Below are 20103 nucleotides of genomic sequence, written 5' to 3' on the forward strand. Positions count from 1 at the left end.
GGAAAAAATCTACTATTAATAAAATATTTTCACTCTTCTTCCTTACTGCATTCATTTTTTTTATTTCTTGCTATCATATTTTCTATCTTGTTCTCTTTTCTTCTGTATGCGTAGAGCTAACCTTTCAGGACAGTTGCTACCATTGGATCCAGAGATTGATAGGACCTTTCTGAGGAGAAGGAATTTACAAAAAGCTTTCCAAGCAGCAAAAGAATCCTCAGGGATGGCCGATAAACTACTAAAAGATTATGCAGCACCATATGCACAAGGGGTCCAATCCAGAATCACTCGACCACCCATCGATGCTGACAACTTTGTGATCAAGCCCGCAGTAATCCACATGGTCCAGCGAAATCAATTCGGAGGGGGGCCACACGAAGACCCGAATCATCATCTAGAGTTGTTTTATGAAATTTGTGGCACGATGAAGGTGAATGAGGTTCCTCCAGAATCGGTGAGACTGCTTCTTTTCGGATTCTCTCTGAAAGACAGGGCCAAGCAGTGGCTGAATTCTCTACCAGCAGATAGCATATCGTCTTGGGAGCAATGTGAGCAGAAATTCTTAGACAAGTTCTACCCCCAAGCAAGACTGCCCACATGAGGAACCTGATTGCCAATTTTAAGCAGATAGACTCAGAATCCCTATTTGAAGCCTGGGGTTGGTTCAAGAGCATGTAGAGACAGTGCCCCCATCATGACCGTGAGAAGTGGTTGGTTCTACACACCTTCTACAATGGAATAAATTATCACACGAAGGTATCATTGGATTATGCGGCAGGAGGAGCACTGATGAACAAAAGCCTTGATGAAGCTGAAGAGATAATAGAAAATGTGACATTAAACCACCATCAGTGGGTATATGAAAGATCTAGCGGTGCTTTCTCAGGAAATCAGATGATGGTGTTATGAAAATTCGAGATGGATGCATTCACACTCATGTCTGCGAAGCTGGACGCCCTGACTAAGAAATTTGAAGCCATGGGTAGCAACACAGCTAATGCAATAGTCTGTGCTTGCGACATCTGCGGAAGTGCGGACCACGCTCAAGATACTTGCCCCCTTGGGCCAATACAGGCACAGATAAACCAGCTTGAGCAATGCGATGCAATAATAGGCTACAATCAGAGGTAAAACAATCCGTACTCCAACACATACAACCCTAGATGGAGGAATCACCCCAACTTTTCATACCGAAATAATCAGGACCAGGGGCCTGCACATCAGACCTACCAACCTGGACAACAGATTCATCAACAATAGCAACCTACACAGCTGTCTAGGATTGAAAAGATGCTTGAGGAAGCTCTCTCAGAGCAAAAGGAGATGAGGAGCGAGATCAAACAACTGACTCAGAGGCTGAAGAACTCAGAAAAACACCAGAAGATGCAAGATAGCTAGATAGCCCAGATAGCTTAGTCCGTCTCAAGAGCACAGGGTACATTCCCAAGGAAACCATATTTAAATCCGGTGGAACATTGCAATCGCATTGAGCTGCGAGCGGACGTACTGTGGGAAACCCTCAAATCATCACTCAGATGGAGCTTGACTCAGAAAAGGAACTCACTCTCCTAATGCCCAATCAGACTCAAAATAGGGATGGAGAAGAGGGTACTAAAAAGATTGGAGAATTTTGTCAGACTACCCCCACAGAATTAGATGATCTCGTTTCCTCATAAGCTTAAAGCATCCCAAAAGGATGAAGAATTTCACCGGTTTCTGGAAAAGGTTAAAGAGATTTGCGTTGAGGTACCACTGTTAGATGCGTTGCACCAAATGTCGAAGTTCACAAAATTTTTAAAGGAAATTTTATCCAATAGAAGGCAAAAAGGCGACTTCGAGACCATAGCATTGACAGAGGGCTGCAGTGCTCTTTTAATGACGAATTCCCCACTAAAACTTCAGGATCCAGGAAGTTTCTCCATACCGTGCAAAATTAGCTCTGAACTCATACCGAGAGCCTTCTGCGATTTGGGAGCTAGTGTCAGACTACTCCCGTACTCTCTGTGCAAGAAGTTGGGACTCCAGAGCATTAAACTGACTACTATGTCACTACAGTTGGCTGACCATTCATGTAGATACCCAATGGGTATAGTGGAAGACGTGCCAGTAGAAGTGGGGGGTTGTGTCATCCCCACAGACTTCATCATTATGGATATGAAGGGGGCCCCAAAATACCGATCATCCTTGGAAGACCATTCCTCGCGACGACAGGAGCCCTCATTGATGTGAAGAATCACAAGCTATCATTGGAGATCGGTAAAGAAAGAATTGAATTTGATTTGTCCAACCCTTCTAACTGTGTCTCCTTTTCTCAAGGAAATCCTAGCAGGATAGACGCACGCGAGGTTGAGGAGCGCACCTTTCGAGAAAGTTCCCCTCCCGCGGACGACAAGAAGTATATGTGTCCTGCGCGAGCAAAGCTAAAGGCACAGACAGGAAGTTTCTCCTGTCCCAGTCTACTGGTCCAGTTTCCAGTCGACTGGTAAAATTTTAAACTTAGGATTTCCTTTCCTGAGTACATTTTTCTTGCACTCGGACTCTCTCCCGCACAACCTTGACCTTGCCTTTTAGCCTCCTCCATCAGTCTTACATCTCTCAGAAGTTTTTCCATCTTTCATGCTTTGCCTTCAAGAGTTTCCTTTGCCCTTGTCCTTATTGTCGGATCTTTCATTACCAAGAGGCTCCTCACCTTCAAGACTTTATCCTTGGCCAAGAGCTCCTCGCTCCGGGACTTCAACCTTGTCAAGTCACACTTGGACTTACATTGCCAAGACTACATACTTAGACTTACACCGTCAAGACTCCACTTGGACTTTCACCTTTGCCAAAATTACACTTGGACTTTCCTTGTTGTACTTGCATCCTGTATACTCACAAGTATATATCAAATATAACAATAGACCTAACTTAAACCTTTGCCGGAACATCAAAACCTATGGTCACACCGATTGCTCTAACAAATGACGCGGGCAACATGCTTAAAAGGAATGGTTGTATTTAAAGACATGATGATTGGGACATCTTGACATTTAATACGTAATTTTTTCATAAATATGCAATGGATTTGTCACATGGCTTAAGCAGTCGAGGCAGCTAAGATTATTCTGATTACACAATAGTCTAGTCAGTCAAATTCTTGCCTCCTTCGACTATACTTGAAGGGAAGAATTGTATCCAGAGAATGATCAATAGGTGCCGCATAGATAAGAGAAGAACGGTGAAACCTGCTAAGGTGGTTCTAACAGAGGAAATCTCGAGCCTCCCGACTCCTGAATCTCTTAGCCTCTCAAGCCTTCCAACTCCTTAGCCTCCCGGCCTCTTAGGTCTACCAGATCCTTAGCCTCTCGGCTTCAGACTCCCGGCCCCTCGAGCCTCCCGGCTCCTTAGCCTCCCAACCTCTCAAGACTCCAAGCTCCTTAGCCTCCCGGTCTTTCGGACTCCTAGCTCCTTAGCCTCTCATCTCCACACTCCCGGGTCACTGTCTCCTTGGCTTCCCAACTCCTTGGCGTTGCACGACACATGACCATTTTAGGAAAAGAATAAATCATCACACGAATCTTGGATTATTTCAAGAAAAGAATAAATCATCGCATAAATCTCATATCATTTCAGGAAAAGAATAAATTATTGCATAAATCTTGAATTTTTTTCAGAAAAAACAACGGTATGAACAAGTCTCGCATTATTTAAGAAATTAAATAATGGTGACATGGAAAAGGGAACAAAAGGAAAAAATATGTGATCTCCTTATAAAAAGTAGTCTTTTCTAGTATCCAGGTATATACGTACACCTACATATATCAAAACCCTAATAATCATCTTTTTCATCTTTTAACTTGAGCATTGGAGTGGTTGTACCGAGAACCCCTGGTCATCATTCTAACCCTTTACTTTTTATTTACCTTCGTCCAGACTCTCAACCACGTCGTCATCATTATTGTTATTTAGCGATTTGGCAATTAAATTTATAAAAGAGCTAACTCACAAGTGACTCTACCGATAAAAAAAAAATTTGAGGGGGACAATTGTCTCCCTCGGATGTAGGTAGGTTCGCCGTTGCTTGCATTTTTGAGTTCCAAATGTTCGTTAAGATAAAAAAAATTTTAAAAAAAATCACACTTATATTTTGAGCATTGCATATCTATTATCTCACAGCGTCCAAGTCTAAAAAAAAAAAAATCTATAGTGAAATTTTAACTTTGTAGACGGCCACTCCAAAATCATAAACATAAAGTTAACTTTATGGGTTTAGGAGATTGTTGTGATCGTTGGGCCAAGCAGGTTGTGGGCACAAAAATAAGAGCCCAATGGCTTTTCCTTTCTCCCCCTACTAATCTACTTCAAGCAACAATTAACCTCAAACAAATTTATCTTAGTTTATACTTTTAATATTTCAAAATTGCTAAAAAAAAAAAAACCTTGGAACTTTCCAATATATTCCTTTTATTTTATGCAGCAAGCAATTTATTAGTTGTAATTCTACCTTTTAGTTGTAACTATCTCGTGTATGTTGTTTCATAGTCTAGTTTATTAACTCTAGATTTAGTTTCATCTAGTTCACATATTTAAGGAACTCTTTTGAGATAGAGAGAAGTGAAAGATACCAATGTAGCTAATAAAACTAGAGATAGAATGCTAAAGCTTCATCATTAACAAAGAATACCATCACATTTAGCATCTTATAATGCATATAAGTTGACACTATAATTTATTTTCCGTCACATACTATGAGAACAAATTATGAGGGATACCTGAGGTTTTGCTACAATATAATTATAATGCAACATAAAGGCATGGTTCAATTCCTGACAAGTGCAAATACTCTCGTGCCTCTTGTTTAGGAAGGTCTCTCGACTAAGGTTAAATAAGTCTCCATGATTTATTCCCTTCTAAAGTATATGAGTCCGTCCTGAAAAAACCGCTAAGATGATCACTTCACATAATTATAATGCAAATCATTTGAAGTTATTATGCAAATTGTGAAAAAAAAAAATTCCACAAACTACATCTGCATTGCTTATATAAATATGCCTCCAACTAATAGTTTTCTTTAACAAGTTTAGTTGACTAAAACACTACACCACGTAGCTAGAATTTGCAAACTATCACTGAGTTCCAATAGTTGACGGTTCAGTCTACTCAACCAAGTCATTAGCCTACTAAACTTCTTTTTAACATTAAGTTCTTGAGCAAAAAGATTCTAGTTTGACTCTAAACAGTCAACGTAACTTAAAAGTTCTAGTCGAGTGGATAACTATCAGTTGACACAATCTGCTTGAGAATCCCAAATTTGCTCAACTTATGCCTTGTAAGCTCACACAAAGCTTCATGATCAGCATAGACTATAAGTTAAGCATGTCATATGAAACATTAGGGTGTGTTTGGTTTGCAGATTTTTCATTTTCATTTTTTAAAAAATACGTATTTCTGAAAAATAATGTTTAGTTTGCATTTTTCATGTATGTTTTCTAAAAAAATAGATAGCATTTTTTGGAAAAATAGAGAATGACGAAAAGTCATTTTCTATTTTCTAGAAAACACGCGTTTTCTAGAAAATGAAAATGGAACATGCGTAAATCAAACACACCCTTAACTTTCTTAAAAATTTTAAAATAGAACATGGAGAAACATGTACATAAGTTAAGCATGTCATATGAAACAACATCAATCAAGTTGACTCAAACATCTCAAAAAATAGATTAACTTGTTCTTAATGTCCAAGAACACAAAGTTCTAATTTTAGCTATTCAAAATTTTATGTTTTTTTAAATATGCAATTTGGCCCTCTACTAGGAAAATATGAAACCATGAAAAATGCTAATTTTGGATGCGCTTTGATACAAAATTGAGAAGTGTTGAAATTTTTAATATATATATCAAGCATCTTCTCATCTCATAATTAATCCTTATTTTCTCCAAAATGATTCATAAGATCAAGAATAAGTTCTAAGTGATGCCATATGATTAAATTAGACCTCTTACTTACACTTAATGTTTAGAGATAGTACCATTAGGTGCCAAGAATTATATATGATGTGCTCCAATTGTATCTAATGATATATATTATCATGATATTTCACAATGTAATTAGGCATCCAAGACATAAATTAGTCATATGGGGTTTATACCTAGTGTCATGATTATGCAAGACTTATGATTTCACAATATCGTTGTGTACCGATTAATCATGATGACACAAAGCTTGATTAATTGGGTCTCTAATCTCCCTGATCTTCTAGGTGAGGAAGATCAATGACACAAAATTCAATTTTTTTTAGTTTATTTGGTCTTTAGCAGTTTGAAGGCACTATACACTCCCCTTTCACTCACTGTTCCACTGCTTGTTTGTTTGAGCTTCCTACAGTGGATTCAAAGTTCATGCTGCTGCAGCACTTTGTTTGTCAGAGTACTTTTATCAGCTGCAGATAGATAGATCCTGCTCAATTATGCTGCAGCAAGCAATGATCTACTGATCTCCTCCATGTCTAAATGTATTTATATTACCACAACTAAACAAATTTTACAGGATGGATATAAACTCAATTGATGGTTTCTGGAAACAAGGTGATCATCAGTATCAGAAAGAAGACTGTAAGGTTGACAGTAACCAGCTTAATAATTGTCATTCCTACCAAATCCAACTCTTCATGCAGGCCCAGCAGCAAACATTTCTGCTGCAAGGACAATTAAATAATGCTGACTATCTGACCCCTCAACCCTGACAAAAGCATGCATCCATTTAGCAAATGCCATGAGAACCTTAACCCAATTAAACCTTGAATGAATAGATTTCTGAAGCCTGGAAATTAAATGCAGCAGTTCTTTTCTTTTTACTATAAGGAAATTGGCACCACTGCCATTAGGACCAACAGTGGAGCCATAATACACATGCATGCATGCCATTTGCCTCCCTAAAACTCAATAAAGCTGCTGACAGAATCATTCCATTGGCCAGCACCACCTTTCTTTCTTAGAGTGAACCCTACTTTGCTGAAGTGACTGAGAAAAGGGATGCCCTAACCACCATGTGGCATGCTCGAGATAAATATTTCAGAATTAAAAACACTGAGAAGGCCAGGGAGGATACTGAAATTTGCATGATGAGTTTGGTGGAGTGGCAATGAGCTGTCAGATATGGAGATACATGAAATCGAGTGAGTGATTAAATAAAGTTTTCGATAGGGTTTTAAATGACTGATCTGATCTGATATACCACATTAATACCTGTTGATGTCAGAAATGGTGGATGGAAAGATCTGAAACTTTTTTGACTGCTTAAAAGTTGATTAAGATTCACAGGTATACTGCAAACCAGACGAAGCTCTTATGAACTCCAAGATGCACCTTAGCTTGAGTCTCACTGTTGTACTGTTCCAGTAGTTGATTTGTAATTTTTTTTAAAGGAGAAATAGTAGAAGGTATATAGAGAAATAAATGTTTGAAATACAAAAAAAATTAAAATAAAAGTCTTATGAATTGTATAAGTTTTGTTTTTTTTCCTCTAATTGTGCTTCTTACTAAATCCTACATTGTTATTTCTTTTAACAGTTAAAAATAATCAGTTTATCCAAATTAAATTAGTGCCGTTAAAATTGTGAGAGAGAGGGTATATTGGGAAATATTTTTTAAAAATTGAAATTAGTTGCTTTAGGCATAATAATGAACCCTTTTCTTTAAAATAAAATGAGAGGGAAAATTTTATTATTTTTAACAAATAAAATTTGGGTACATTTTGGCCAAACTCTTGAATGTCTTAAAATAACATATATACTAGGAATAATGATTTGATTCTGTAAAAATTTTTTATTCATCCGTTTGTCGAAATTGAGACTTGATTTTTAGATGTTTAACAAATTAAAAAGACAATATGTCACTACATCATTATCTCAGGAGCTAAAACAATCTACTTGAATAATAATAGTAGTATCATCAATAGTAGTAATGACTTCTTATGCATCTAAGGATATTGAGTCTCATCTTCGGTGAAAAAAAAAATGACAGTCCGGTGCATGAAGCTCCTATTATGTGAGGTCCCGGGGAAGAATTTATTGTACATAGTTTTACCTTTCTTTTTTACAAAAAATTGTTTATAGGATTCAAACTCATGACCTATTGGTCACAAAGCAACAACTTTATCGTTGTGTCAAGGCTCCCCTTCCTCTCATCTTTAGTAAATTAACAGATAAAATTTTCTTAATAGGTCGTTGACCAAAGAATGCTGGGCTGATGGACTATCTATTAGTGGTTGATAGAAAACTTTCGTCGAATCGAGTCAGTTACATTCAAGATTAATCGGTGTAAACTGAATATCTGATATCAATAAAAAAATAATAATAACAATGTTATCAAATCTATAGTCATTTCATAGGGTTGATCTTCCTTCCAAATGGGATGAAAAGAAGTTTAAGGCCACACAAGATCTATAACACTTGATTAACCCCTTCTTAAATATTGATTAGAACTGTAACGATAAATCTATGTGTTATATTATAATAAATCCATATTTAGAGAAATAAATTCCAACAATAAAAACATGTATAGTCTAAAATAAGGGAAAATTTACATGTAGTCCCAAACACAAACAAAATTTTACATATAGTTCTCATTGTCAAAAAAATCTTTGTTTTCATTCCCTAATCAAATATAATAGATATCATTTTACCTAATCGCCCCTTATATTTTTAGGTATAAAAATTTTAAAATGAATATAATTCTTCTTAAATTCAGCACATTAAATTAGAAACTAGTATATTTTCTATCAAATTGAGCATGACTCTTTTTCCACCTCAATTGGATAAAAAATATACTAGATTCTTTTTAAATAATGCTCAATTGGATGGAAAATATATTAGATACTCTTTAAATGATGCTGAATTTAGGAGGAATTATATTAAGTGAAAAAAAAATCATGCTCAATTTTTCTCTCCCTAGCCAACATAATATATATATATACCAATTTACCTAATTACCTCTCATATTTTTTAGGTATAAAAGGTCAAAAATAAGTATAATTTCTTTTAAATTCAGCACATTAAACTAGAATCTAGTATATTTTATATCAAATTGAGCACAACTTTTTTTCCACTTCAATTTGATGAAAATATACTAGATTCTTTTTAAATAATACTAAATTGAATGAAAAATATACTAGATTCTCTTTAAATAGTAAAGAATTTAGGAGGAATTATATTAAGAGAAAAAAAATTGTGCTCAATTTAATAGCAAATATACTCGATTCTAGTTTAAAATGTTGAATTTAAGAGGAATTATGCTCATTTTTAGACTTTTAAATTTTTTTATACTAAAAAATATGAGGAATAATTAGGTAACAATGTTTGTATAAGGAAATTGATGTAACTAAAATTTTACAAAAAATGAAAATAAAGTTTTTTTAAAGATGGAAACTACATATGAAGTTAAAGTTTTGATTTAGAGATTTTTCTTTAATTTAACCCTAAAATAATGCATTTTAGTAAAAGTATATTGTTTTCTTGAAAGTCTCAATATGTTTAAGGTTTCTTATTGACATGAAAAAAAATTATGTAAACATCTTAAAGTCTTATTTTAGTTTTATATTTTTAAGATAACAAAATCATTTTGATTTTAAATAATCAGGAACTAACATTTTAATATGTTTAAGGTTTCTTATTGACATGAAAAAAAAATTATGTAAACATCTTAAAGTCTTATTTTAGTTTTATATTTTTAAGATAACAAAATCATTTTGATTTTAAATAATCAGGAACTAACATTTTAATTAAAAAAGCATTTCAGATTTAACTAGCATGATTTAAAGGTACTTTATGTATCCAAAATAATTTATTTTTTCCTCAAAAATTTATAAATAAAATTTTTAAAAAATACCTATCTTTGAGTTTTATCCTCCTTGATGACTCAAAAAATTTAGGCCCCAAAAAATGATTAAGGAATCTCAATAATAACATTCTAGGCTAATTAAAACTCTTTCTTATGGCAGCTTTGGAGGCTTAGGACTCAAGAACTGCATACATGTGACCTATATATTGTGATTGTGTTATGTATGTTACAAATTAATTTTATTTCTTAGTAAAAGGCCCACATGTTAGAAATAATTTTATTTCTTATTAATTAAATGATTCACATTATTTTTATTAAATGTCCTACATTATTTAAATCTTTATCGTTTATTTCTCATTAAATGGCCAACCTTGTTTGACTTTATTATCATTTATTTTCTTATTCAAAAGCCATATTATTTAATTTTATTATAATTAATTACTTTATTAATATTGATTAGAGACCGTTTTAACCAAATAACACTAATCATGATGGATTGGTCCGTCCCATCAAAATTGTCTACTTATCAAGGTAAATAAATTTTGAGTGACCGATTCTACTCATCACAGTTTTTTATTAATTATCAAGATAAATAAAAAAATATTCACAATAGACAACCTAGAAATTGAACACCTCGTGATTACGTGCCCTATTTGAAAAAAATATTTACAAATATATTATAATTAGAGATCGAAACATAAATATCTAAATGATTACTTATATTCTTTACAGGGATAACAATTCTAGTATTCATATAAGGTGAAAATAAAAAATTTTAATTGAAATTAACGAGTAATGAAATATTAAAAAATTGATTTCCCTCTACCCGTTAAATAAATCTTTTTCTACATGAAAATTGTTAAATAATAATAGAAGTAAAGAGGGAGAAACATAAATTTCAAGTATATTTACATATTCATGATGATATATTTAACAATGTAATTTTGGACTTAAAATATAAGATGTTGTGATTGGCAAGGTATAAGTTTGAGTACATATGAGTTGATCATTAAAATTTCACAATGTTATTGGGCAAAAAGGTAAAACACTTCCTTCCAGCGTCCCTATCAATCGACAGATGGAATCCTCTAATGCACAATTTGTGGATCATAATTTATGGACCAGAGGATGATCCACTTATCATGATTAGTAGATTATAATGAATCTCATGTGTTTAAGTGATGGGATCCATCAAAATGGACCAATCCATAAAGTGGACCGTCCTCTAGTCCGCAAATTGCGGACCAGAGGATCCGTAGAACCTAGATCTCTTGGTCAATAAAAAAGTGGATTAAGGGATAGACCACTTATAATTACAGTCGGATCGTGACTGCGATTCGACTGCAATCGGTTGCGATCCCTCCTTAGGTTCAATGTTCCCCCAAGTTATAGTTGGGATCGGGATGAGTGACCGGAGGCTATCTGGAGGCAGCCCTTGCTCGGCGTCAGGCTGCCTGACCACTTGCCCACTATTGGTAGCTTCTGGACGGCCTCTAGCCACTTACCTTGACCCAAACTATAATCAAGGAATAGTGAATCTAGAGAGGGATCATAACCAATTACGGTCGAATCACAACCACAATCCAGCAGTAATTACAAGTGATCTATCCCCTGATCTTTTTTTTTTGGACTAGAGAACCTGTCCTTTGTTAACTGGTCTCATGATCAATACGGAGAAGATAAATCAAGAAACTATAAATAATGAATGTATGAGAGGGTCTTTTTAACCCTCAACATTTTTACCGAGGATCGACCCAGCTCTATTGTGAAACTCCCATACATTAATCACTAAGCCATGTCTAGGAAACAAAATCTCGCAATGTTAGCATGTTCCAAAGAGTGTTAATCGACCTACTTTAGTTCTAGACATCACAATGACTTACAGCATGTTATAAGTAGAGTAAGGAGACTACTAAACAATTTGAGTCGATTGGAGAAGATCAGTTGACAATCAATGGTTTATAGTCAATTGGATATAAGGTTTAGGCATTTCATGTTGGGTGTTACAGGAGACGAAGGAAAATGGAGTCCTTTCGTCTCTCTCGTTGCTGCAAACGCCAAGGAGACGAAGGGATGTCTTTTCCCCTTCATCTTCCTTAATCTTCTTATAAAGGTGCGTCCAAGCCTTTGAGAAGAGGACGAGGGTGCAGAGGTTTTGAAAGGTGATCAAAGAGGAGCGCAGCGAAGTGTGAGGTGATCAGCGAGCAAAGGTGAGCATTTAGAGGCTGGGATTTGGCTCATGAACTTTTAAGTGTTTTCCGGTTGCCCCGTGATCGTGCTTCCGACAACGACAGCCTCTTCGTCGACCGACGTCTTCAGTTGTGATTTCTTCGGAAGATCACTGTGAGTGGTTACCGCTTTCGTTTTGTTTTATTTCATGCTCTCAAAAAGATACAACAATGGTATCAGAGCATAGTTTTGAATGCATGAAAATCGACGCGGAGATCACTCTCGCGTTTTTTCTTCTTCTGTCGCGAAGAAGAAGATGAACAGTGAATAATGTTCATCAATTGAATCGATTATTCAATCGATTCAAAATCGCACAGAGTTCTTCGATCGATTCATGGATCGATTGAAGAGAAATAAAAAACGTGAACAACGCCGTTTTTTTTTGACGAAGCACAGTGCTGAATCGATTCATGAATCGATCGGAAAAGAAAAAAAAATGAAGATGCACAGCCTTAATCGATTCATGAATCAATTGAAGAAAGAAGATGCACAGTATTTTTGACGAAGCACAATAACGAAGAAAAAAAACATGTAAATAAAATGCATGCATGTTTTATTTTTTTTTTCTTCACGTGCATGAACAGTACTTAAAATTTAATTAAATATATTAATTAATTAATTAAATATAAAAGGAAATGTATTTATTAATTAATAAATAAATATTTAATTAAGTTATAGTTCAATTTACTAAAAATGGAATCATACCAACTTGTCCAATCAAACCCAAGTATGGTTTAAATTATTAATTGATTTAAGCTGACCAGTTTTATTCAATGATACCTAAAGCTGGTTCAAATTATTTGTTAGTTTAACCAGCTCGGTTTATTATTGAATTAATTAGGGTGATCTTGATTACAGAAGTTGGGTTGATCAAATATGACTCGATTAGTTCTGTTGTGTCAGATTTGATCATAAAAAATTAGATTTATTCTAATGGGTCAGACTTGGATGAATCAAACGGACCTAAGTTTGATCAATAAGTCTGAGATTGACTCAAATGAGCTTAAACAATAGCAGAACATATGTCAGAAATCTCTGTCCAATTAGATTAGTTCTAAGAAGGACAATAAACTAAGCTTAAGATTCGGACTCCTGATTGACCAGTCCAATGGGTCAGTCGACTTAAACTCTTGAAAATCAAGAAGATTTATTTTTCTTGATTTATAATGATGGTATTATGCCTGTATAAATTGAATTAAACTGGTTTTGTACTGGTTAGTCTGTTTTGTACTAACTTGTTTAAATTTAATTTTTCAGATGACACGGACTATTACCATATTGACTTGTCGCGAAGTGCGGCGAAACCAACTCTGAGAGGAGATTCAGGAGATAGAGTATAAGTCTACTTATGGAGTCGACGGACATATTAGACGGCTTGATATACTATTTTGGAAACTTTATAAGGGTGAGAAATTATATCATGACAACTAAAAACATCATAGTTGAACTCAATAAGGGTGAGAAATTATATGGGGATAACTACAAAATCTGGCACCTCAAGATACAATATGTTCTTGAGGAACAAGAAGTTCTAGAGGCTGTAAATCAAATCATGGAAGAACCGGTTGATGGTTCTACAACACATCACAAACGTGACCTTGATGCCTATAAGGCATGAAAAAGGAAGGACTCCATTGCTAAGGGTATATTGATTAGTTCAATGGTGGATGACCTGATATTTGAGTATGAGCCATTACCATCTGCTCATGTTGTCTAGGCAACCCTTAGAGAGAAGTACAGTGGAGTAAGTCTGAGTAAGCTCCGTCAGCTAACTATCAAGTTTGATAGCTGTAAAAAGAGCTCGAATGTTACCATGGCCCAACATCTCAGGGAGATGGATAACATGATTCGAGAGCTTAAGACTGCTGGTTATGCGTTGACCGATGAACAACAGGTTCAGACAGTTATCCGTTCCCTTCCTGATTATTGGGAAATGATGAAACAGAATCTGACCCATAGTGAGAGTATCAAGACTTTCACCGATGTCTCACGGCATGTTGAACTTGAGGCGGAGAGGATTGAATCCGCAAGGATTTCTGGTCAAGCTTTTGTAGTTGAAGGTTTTGGTTCCAAGAATAAGAAAAGATGGTTTAAGAAAGGAAAGGGAAAAGGAAAGGAGGCTAGTGCTGTTGCTGTTAAAAATCAAATCAAGAGGAAAGAAAAGAGATATGGACAAAGACCTATGAGCAAGTTGACTTGCTTCAACTGTGGCAAGAAGGGTCATTTTGTTCGGGAGTGTGCTGACCCTAAAAAGGTAGATCCAACTTTGTCTTCTTTCCACAAGCAATATGTTGCAAGTACAGTGTTATTAGCTGATTTGTATCCTTTGTGGATTGTAGATTCAGGAGCAATGAACCACGTAGCACGTGATCAAGCTACATATGTGGAGTACCGTCGAGTACCAGCTGGCAACAAATGGATATATGTAGGAAATAATGCAAGAATTGAAGTCAAAGGAATTGACACTTGCAAGCTCAACCTACGTGGTGGAGGCACCTTATTTCTACATGATGTCCTGTATGCTCCTGAGATTCGACGAAATCTAGTTTCTGTCATTTGTCTTCTTGATTTAGGTTATAATGTAATTTTTTATAGCCGTTGTGTGGAATTTCGAATTAACTCTGTGTTAATTGGGTATGGTTATGTAACAAATAGTTTTATGGTTCTTGATGTAGAACCAAATAATAATGATGGTTGTTTTTCAAACATTACTCTTACTAGTAATGCTGCTGTTAATGACTAAATTTGGCATGCTAGGCTAGGACATATAGGACAAGAACGAATGAATAGATCATCTAAGGAGGGCCTTTTAGGCACTCATGCTAAGATTAATTTGTCTATATGTGAGCATTATTTTGCTGGAAAGACGACTAGAAAACCATTTGGTAAGGCTATTAGAGCTGAATCACCATTGCAATTAATTCATTCGGATATTTGTGGTCTGATGAATATGAAAACTAGAAATGGGAGTTCTTATTTTATTACATTTATTGATGACTTCACGCGTTTTGGTCATGTGTATTTGATTTCTCACAAATCTGAAGCATTTGATTGCTTTATTCGTTACTTGAACGAAGTTGAGAATCAATTGGAACGTAAGGTTAAAACCTTACGTACTGACCGTGGAGGTGAATATTTGTCTGATCAGTTCAAGACAATGTGTAATGAGAAAGGGATTATTAGGCAACTAACTATCCCTGCAACTCCACAGCAAAATGGGGTTGTTGAAAGAAGAAATAGGACTCTTCTTGAAATGATTAGGTATATGATGACGCAGGCTAATTTGCTAATCTCCTATTGGGGAGATGTATTATTAGTTGTAGCCTATATACTTAACAAAGTGTCTTCAAAGTCAGTTCCATCTACCCCACATGAACGTTGGACAGGCAGAAAGCAGGATTTAAGTAATCTGAGACCTTGGGGGTCAACTACCTACGTTCATGATAAGACTCACGAATATGGAAAATTAGGATCCAGAGTTAAGAAGTGTATCTTTATAAGGTACTCTGAGACTTCTAAGGGTTATGTTCTTATTGGTGAGCGACAAGATGGAACTATCTCTGAAATAGAATCAAGAGATGCTACTTTTCTTGAAATTGAGTTCCCAACATGAGGTAAACTTGATAAAACAATTCCTCTATATGAGATAGAGGAGAAGGATAATGTTCCTTTATCAACAGATCAGGAGATGCCTGAATCTAGTCAATCGAGTGGGAGTAATTTGCCACTGAATGAGTCAGTTTCTCAACAGTCTAACCTTCAAAGAAGTAGTCGTCAGATTATTTCTCGGAGAATGTTTGATATTGAGAATGAGGCATTGATGGTTCTCCCAGTTGATGACGAGGAACCTCGAACAGTTGAGGAAGCTTTGAGAAGCTCTGTTAGAAAAGAATGGAAAATTACAATGGATGAAGAAATGGAGTCAATGAGAAAGAATCAAGTTTGAGATTTAGTCGATCTACCTCCAGGCCGAAGGGCTATTGGGAATAAGTGGATTTTCAAAGTAAAGAGGAAAGCAGATGGATCGATTAATCGATACAAAACTCGATTAATTGCAAAAGGATATACCCAAATAGAGGGTATTGACTTTAAAGAAACATTCTCTCCAATTGTGAAGTTTGTGTCAATACATGTCATCCTAGTTATAGTAGCACAATATGACATGGAATTACATCAGATGGATGTAAAAACAGCTTTCCTTAATGGTAATTTTGATGAAGAAATCTATATGGTACAACCAGAAGGTTATGTTGCTGAAGGCCAAGAGAAAAGAGTGTGTAGACTTCGGAAGTCTATATATGGGCTAAAGCAAGTATCAAGACAATAGAACATAAGATTCAATGAAGTAATATTGTCTTATGATTTTAAAATGGTCAATGAGGATCATTGTATTTACCTAAGAAAGGAGAAAGGAAAGTTTGTCATTTTATCATTATATGTTGATGATATGCTAATAGCTGGAAGCGACATAAAGTGTGTGATAGAGGTCAAAAGTTGGCTTTCATCACAATTTGACATAATAGATATGGGAGAAGCAGAGTACATCTTAGGAGTGAAGATCGTTAGAGACCAATCAAAAAGGCTTTTGAGTTTGTCTCAAGAAGCTTATATCACTAAGATGCTACAACACTTCAATATATCAGATTGCAATATTGAATAAACGCTTATAGCGAAAGGTACTATTTTGAGCAAAAGTATGTATCCCAAGACTCCTGAGGAAATAGCCGAAATGAAGAAGAAACCATATGTCAGTGCTATTGGTAGTTTGATGTACACTATGTTGTGTACTCGTCCTGATATAAGCTATGTTGTTGGCTTAGTTAGTCATTTCTAGTCAAATCCAGGATCGAGACACTGGAAAGCAGTGAAGAGGATATTCAGATATCTCAAAGGAACAATGGATTATTGCCTCTGCTTCTAAGGATCAAAAATGAGCCTAAGTGGCTACACATATGCAGATTGGGCAGGAGACCTTGATGGCAGAAAATCCACATCTGGCTATGTCTTCTTGCTGAATGGTGGCGCCATCTCATGGAACAACAAGAAGCAGGCTTGTGTAGCCTTGTCAACAATGGAAGCTGAGTATGTGGTTTGTGCAGCGGCTATGCAAGAGGCTGTCTGGCTAAGAAGGTTCTTGAAGCATCTGAAGATTGTTGAGGATAGTGGGAGTCCTGTTACAGTGTACTGTGACAGTCAAGATGCAATAGTTTTTTCCAATGAACCCAAATATCACAGCAAAGGCAATCATATAGAAATTAAGTATAATTTTGTAAGAGATATTGTTGACAAGAAAAAGATAATTCTTGAGTACAATCCTATACGGAATATGTTTTCTAATCCTTTTACTAAGCCATTGACTAAAGAGTCATTTCATAGACATGTGAAGTCTTTGGGACTTCGAAGAATGTAACTAATTGTAAAGACATTTTGATAAATAAAAGATGTCATGATCTATTCAGTGTATATGTCTTTTTTACATTTGAATAAAAGTCTCGATAAGCATGTTGGCAGATTGGGATTGGTCCACTCACATGGACAATCATCTTTATTTGTTAAGTACAAATAGAGGTAAGACCGTTGCTTATGGGATAGCTTATGTAGCTGTGAATAGAGATATACCCATAAGTTAAGGCCGCCTTGATAATTGTGTTAAGATGAGATCATTTGTGTAATGATTGGAGTAAATGCACCCACCATTTACTGAATCTGCTTAAAGGCCAGATTAGAATTCATATGTTGAATTCAGGATTAGACATTAGGTATGTCTAGATCGAAATCTGTACAATGTTAAATTTGGGAAAAACATGTGCTCTTTTTAGTAAAGAGGATAACATCGTAGCATGTGATTCATACAATATGTGTTATGGCGACAAGAAGGGTAGTAGAAGAATGGATCCCAGTTTCTTTACTGTGTGAGACCTTTGAGATTATAAGTTAATCTCAATCTTACCCTAAGTGACTATTTAGCTGTTTACTTGAAGTTTTGATCAGTGTCTGCTACTTTAGCATGTTTCCTATTGGCTATGGATGATTCGGTCTATGGAGCATAATTAGGAAAGCGACTGATCATAATGAATAGATTCTAGCTAAAAAGGAAGATTAAGATTGATTTACATCTGTAACATTTATTCACTGGTACCAGTTACATTTTTAGTTCAGTACATAAAATATAATTGTGCATAATTTGTTTGATTGGAGATGTTGAACATGCTCTTGACATATAGTCAATATGAGGGATTAGAGATGTTCATAATGATGTAAATAATTTAATCTGGGATAAAGACAAGTCATTTATGTCTATGATTCGTTCTATGGACATTTATGTCTCTGATTCGTTCTATGGAGCAGCTAAGTAAGGTGTGACAATCTTCTTAGCAGTTGAATGCTCAGTGTGCTTGCTATCGCATGACCTATTTTCCCTAATGTATGGAATGGATGTTCTTATTTGGTCTTTGTGACTAATTAATTTTGCTCTGGTCTTCGTGACATGATCACCTTGTAGTCTATGTGACTGACATGGTCTATGTGACCATATAACCTTATGGATTGACTTGGATGAGTGAGAGATGTTGGACGTTACAGGAGACGAAGGGAAACGAAGTCCTTTCGTCTCTCTCGTTGCTGCAAACTGCTGCAAACGCCAAGGAGACGAAGGGGCGTCCTTTCCCCTTCGTCTTCCTTAGTCCTCTTATAAAGGTGCGTCCAAGCCTTTGATAAGAGGGCGAGGGTGCAAAGGTTTTGAAAGGTGATCAAAGAGGAGCGCAGCGAAGTGTGAGGTGATCAGCGAGCAAAGGTGAACGTCTAGAGGTTGGGATTTGGCTCGTGAACTTTGAAGTAGTGCTTTTCGGTTGCCCCGTGATCGTGCTTCCGACAGCGACAGCCTTTTTGTCGGCCGGTGTCTTCAGTTGCAATTTCTTCAAGAGATCATTGTGAATGATTACCACTTTTGTTTCGTTTTATTTCATGCTCTCAAAAAGATACAACATTTCAATAGTTTGGTTTCAGCAATAGCCAACTAAAGAGTTTTTATTCAACTAGAGTCGAGTGACAGTTTTTTCCAACCATTAGTCTTAAATGCCCATATTTGTGTTATCCAGTCAATTAGAGTAGGGTTTCCAATTGATCAGAGGTCTAGTCATTTCAAATGTGCACGTTAACATTGGGCCATATATATATTATTAGGTTGATGGTTGTAAATAAAATTTTATATTTTGAATATATCAAAAGATGATGTACTTAACAAAAAGATATTTTCATTGATATAAAATTTTTTAATAAAATTTTAAAATAAAATCATTAGGATTTAGGTTATCTTTATGGAAATATTTAAATTATTTTTATTCTAATAATTAGCATAGAACTCGGACTACTAGAATGATTAACTGTCGACTACACATAAGAGAGACGACCAAACACCAGACAGAGAAGTCCTAGTTACAATTATAGGCAAAGAGTCCTAGTAGGTCAGTTGAGGGGTAGGAAAATTCTGGTAGGTCAAGGATTAAATGACATCAAGCGGGTAGGCTTAAGTGGACGACCTTTTGTTTGAGGAGGGATTGTTGGGTTGCAATGGTTGTAAATAAAGTCTCACGTTAAAAATATATGAAAAAGATCATGAATTTATAAGAGAAAGATATCTCTATTAGTATGAGACATTTTTAGTAGAGTCTAAAAATAAAATCACAAAAGATTAAACTTAAAGTGAATAATATCGTATAATTATCGAGATATCTATATCTATTTTGATCCTAACATATATAAGCTCTTTGTATTTGTTGTACTCAAGTTGATTGAGTGTCCAAAGTAATCTAAGATCTTTCTCTTAGTAATATCCCTTGGACAAGGTTAGAAGGCTTTTAAGGAGAGGTAAGAGTTGTTGTATTGAGAAAAATCACACTTAGGTTAAATCTTGCTAATTGTTTGTGGAAATTCCATTAGGTTAAGGTAGCTTGCGACTCGTAGAGGTTTGCCCTACTGCATCTTGTGAAGGGGTGTATTAGTGGAATCCTCGCAAGCAGTGATGCATCACATTCATCCTAGGCAAGAGAGTAAGTAGAT

The 20103-nt window shown here is 35.5% G+C and overlaps 1 non-coding gene across 1 annotated transcript; it reads right to left on the reverse strand.

Annotated features, from left to right (window-relative positions):
• Window positions 1-594: 594 nt before the first annotated feature.
• LOC122003257 lies at window positions 595-701 on the reverse strand. Its single transcript, XR_006117904.1, has one exon. It is a non-coding gene; the product is annotated as a small nucleolar RNA R71 (small nucleolar RNA).
• Window positions 702-20103: the final 19402 nt, after the last annotated feature.

Source organism: Zingiber officinale, chromosome 7A (genome assembly GCF_018446385.1).
Source record: "Zingiber officinale cultivar Zhangliang chromosome 7A, Zo_v1.1, whole genome shotgun sequence".
Classification (NCBI taxonomy): domain Eukaryota; kingdom Viridiplantae; phylum Streptophyta; class Magnoliopsida; order Zingiberales; family Zingiberaceae; genus Zingiber; species Zingiber officinale.